The sequence below is a fragment of the Cucumis melo genome, chromosome 12 (assembly GCF_025177605.1).
Source record: "Cucumis melo cultivar AY chromosome 12, USDA_Cmelo_AY_1.0, whole genome shotgun sequence".
In the NCBI taxonomy this organism is placed as follows: Eukaryota; Viridiplantae; Streptophyta; class Magnoliopsida; order Cucurbitales; family Cucurbitaceae; genus Cucumis; species Cucumis melo.
In genome coordinates this window covers 12,549,418-12,553,763 of record NC_066868.1, presented here as the reverse complement: position 1 = coordinate 12,553,763, position 4,346 = coordinate 12,549,418, and the positions used below count along the sequence as shown (strand labels likewise).

Below are 4,346 nucleotides of genomic sequence, written 5' to 3'. Positions count from 1 at the left end.
TGAAGAGGGATAGAAATTTAATGAAGGGCATTTTTGTCCATTCACACCTAAATTGTCCTAAAACTCTTCCTTTTGAAAATTTATCCCAAAAGTCATTTAAACCTCCTTTTTTAACCTATTTTTGGCAATTTCCCCATTATTTTTAGGGGTCTTTTAAAAAATATAACAAAGCGGCGAAGTAATCTATTTACAATGTATATAACAATTCCGAAAACAAAAAAACCAAAAATGCTCCGTCAACCATACCGTCAACAACGCACACGTAATATATTTGCAATCGTTTATATTTGGTTATTGTTTGGTACACGATCGTTTAGATATGACTACAATTTATCTTCTCAAATTCTATCGTTTAATTTTGTTACACGATCGTTTAAATTTGATTACACAATCGTTTAGATTTGATTGTTTAGATTTTTTGGGACCCAAATCTAAACAATTTTTTTTCCAAATTTGGTATACGATTTTTTTAATTCTTTTGCTACAAATCTAAACGATAATTTATTTTTTTTTTTTACACGATCATTTACTTTCACCCGATCGTTTACATTTGGTTACTCCAGACTAAATAATTTTTTTTCAAGATTCTTTATACACAATCTTTTATTTTTTCTACACGATCGTTTACATTTGACTACTCCAATCTAAATGATTTTTTGCAAGATTCTTTATCCACTATATTTTACTTTTTTTACACGATCGTTTACTTTTTTACACCGTTTACTTTTTTACACAATCGTTTACATTTGACTACTCCAATCTAAATTTTAAAATTTGCTATTTTTTGTATACGATCGTTTAAATTTGGTTGGAAAAGAAAAAAAGACTGGACAAAAATCACAGCAGAAAAAAAAAATTAAACGACGTAAAAAAATAAAAAAAAAGAAGAAAAACGATGAAAAGAAACCGCAACGGAAAAAAAAAGAAAAAGAAGAAATACATGGAAATAAATCACCAAATCGCGAAAAAAAAAAAAGGTTTCCTGTATTTTTAAGCAAGTTTAAAATTCTTATTATTAACCTAATATCACGTTTTATGACATTTTATTTATAATTGTTAGTGACTTTTCAGAATGTGAATGTCCACAAGTTCAAAAAAAGAACAATACAAATTTCCCATGCATAATGATAATAACAAGGAAAATGCATGACGAGAAAGTTCACACATTTGATTTATTTTTTTTTTTTTTTTTTTAATAATATGACATTACAAATGAAAACCATGAAACAAGAAAACACTCTGTATCATTCAAACTATCGTACTCAGATCAGTTCTTCTTCCTTGTGTGTGTGAATCACACAATCTGCAGTTGGGAGTGATACACAGGTTAACAAGTAACCCTTTGCCATTTGATCATCGTCAAGGAACGACCCGTCTGATTGATTGACCGAACCCGAAACTATTTTCCCAGCACACGTAGAACACGCACCTGCCCTGCAAGAATAAGGTAAGTCTACTCCCGCTTCTTCAGCTGCATCAAGAATGTACGTATCATCAGATGCCTCAAACTCATGCTCTTTCCCACATGGTTCGACAAGTTTAATTTTGAAAACTGCCATTGCACGGGCTCTGAATGAGGGACGTGAATTCAAGCCAAAGGATTTCCAAATGTTTCTCGTAGATCCAATTGACGATGGACACTTGATGATGGTGCTACCAAGTTGATTTTTAGATTGCGTGTTGTACATGAAGTGGGTAGGGAGCTTTGCAGTTGACAGGGTTGACATTTCTGCTCCTAAATTCATGAAACACATTTAAACTGGTGTTGTTTACAAATCAAATCAATCAAAAGCATGTGAGAAAAATAAAGGCTGCATCAGTGAACAAGCAAGTGGAAAAGATCAAACAGAATATTAAGCACCAGAATGAATGATGATCATACTCTAACTATGAACTTCCATATGGCAGATGTATGAAAATTGCAGAACCATTTTCTTTTTCATTTTATCTCAGCAATTCAGTAGACAATGCTCAATTTCTTCATTTACCATTTTAATTCCTAAAAAACCAGTTGACCGAAAAGCTTAAACTAATAGAGGGAAGATAAATTTAATATTATATATTCTAACACTTCTATCAGTTGTGAACTTAAAATTATGTACAAGAACCAACAAGTGGAAATCGATACAAGTTGAGAAGGAAATAACAATGGACAAGTTTGAAATAGGATCTTCTCTCTGTTCTAATTGGGAAAGAACAAAAACACAGAACGAGTTTGAAATAGGATCTCCTCTCCACTCTAGTAACGTTATAAATTACCTATTAACTCAAAAGCTTACAAGGGGTGGAGGTAAATTAACTCTTATATCATTTAAGAGTAATGGAGTGTTTGCGTGTGTGTGTGAAAACTAAGCATCCAGTGTTCAAATTCAGAGCATAGAGAAACGAATGCTACATGATAGGTGTAGTGATTTTGTATGCCTCTTGAAAGAACACATGAGGTAGCACAGCAGAAAGCTATTCAATGTTAATGGAGGCAAATTGGTGTATGGAGCATTATGAGAAGATGCAACCTAAGGGCTTTATCTGCTCTTCACTCGAAGCTCCATAAGTAATAAACAAAACCATCCAATTCCAACCCAGATAAGTTGCATTAGTTAAGAACAAAATGTCTACAGAATCCAAAGGTTTTATTTGAAAAGACAGAAGTTAGCACAGTTTGATACTAACTAAAACGATCCAAAACAACAAATAAAGGTAGTGATGTAAACAGGGAAGAAAATATGGGAAATGAGGAAATACAGTAAATAGCGAAATGGTAAAAGGAAAAAAGGCATTTTGATGAGGGAGATAGTTAGGGATCAAATATGTTGAGAAGCAATTAGTAGATTTTCATAGCAAAACATAGAAATAACATATAAACAAAGGAAGGAAATGGGGGAAGAGAAGCTTACAGAAAGAGAAAGGCAGCGGAGAAAGCGAGGATAGGAAATCAAAAGGGAGACCCAAGTTGTTGAATGATGCGAATATTAGGGCAAAATATATAAATATATAAATATATATATATATAAAGGAAAGAGGAAGAAAAATGGCTTTTGGAGAAAGGTGAAAGCCCAGAAGAGGAAGAGGGAAGAGGGGGAATGAATGGAGAATATGCCATTTGCGAGCTTCGAAGAGGCGGACAGTGAAGTACCAGATCCAACTTCCTTACATCTTATACTTCTTCCTTTTTTTTGCTCTATAAAGTAAAATGCTAGGTGGCTACCCATTTCTGACTTTTTTAACAACAATTTCATTTTAAAAACTAATTCGATCCTGGAAAGCATTTAAAAAGGAAAAAGTTGTGATTCGACCCATGTCATGAGCATACTTGTTCAAAAAAGTGTTGTTTGTCTATGGTTGCATGTCCAAATATCCTAAATTACCTTGTCTTTATGTTTTGTACTTAGTTTAGTCTACTCTCATTTTTATATCGTCGATCTAGAGTGTGACGTTTCGCACTTTTCATATGCAAGCTTGTCAAAACTAAAAAAGTTTAAAATGTCTATAGGGAAGACCCACTAGTTAAATCCCCAATCAAGCTTATCATACTCTTTGCAATATAAGCTTTCTTTACAACTCACAGTCTTCAATGCTTTCTTTAATGATGTTTTCATTGATTTTCTTTCTCTTTCACATTTTATAAAATAATATTTTCCAGAACATGAAGGGACGCTACATCATAGCACGAGTTTGTCCGCAAATTTGGGATTGTGCACAGCTAACTTGTTGATTGAGTAGAACAAGTGTCGCACAATCGCCCATCCCGTATTTGAAAGATTGCGATTATGACGAGTGGTATCAAAGCCTAAGTTGTCTTATTGATGATTAAGACGTAAACATGTCTGCAACGAAACAGTGGGGCAAGTTTCATGTAGACCGACTCGTAGAGCTTGAAGAGTAGATGTTCTACTAGTGGAAGTTCTAGACTCCGTCCGCTTCTTGGAAACCCGTATTCAAGAAATTTCTAAGAAAGCTAAAACTATTAATGCGGTGTCCGGTCATCTTGACAGATTAGCCATACAAGAGTTATTGGCAAGAGTCGACACTCTAGAGACAAAATTTGTAAGAACTAGAAACTACGAGGGTGGGGACAGTTTGACGAACTCGGTTGCCCATATAGAAGAACATGTTTTTGAGCTAGATAGCTCTCAGAAGACAAATATGAAAGTGATAAACGGCATGTCAGAGGATTTTCGAGCTACCCTCGATGTCGTTAGAAATAAAATCATAGACGTGAGTACAAGAGTGAGCCTCATGATGCGAGTGATGGCAAATTAAGCTCCAGTTGAGGAGCAATCTCGTTAGCAGAATAAAAATTTTCGAACTAAATCCCTTTTGTGGGGCAAGGGATGCAAAAGCCTTGG

At 34.3% G+C, this 4,346-nt stretch overlaps 1 non-coding gene across 1 annotated transcript; it reads right to left on the bottom strand.

Moving 5' to 3' along the window:
- Positions 1-1,131: 1,131 nt before the first annotated feature.
- On the bottom strand, positions 1,132-3,205 carry LOC103500034 (uncharacterized). The gene is made up of 2 exons (XR_001764094.2): positions 2,895-3,205; positions 1,132-1,735 (listed from the first exon to the last, which is right to left on the bottom strand). It is a non-coding gene; the product is annotated as an uncharacterized LOC103500034 (transcript).
- Positions 3,206-4,346: the final 1,141 nt, after the last annotated feature.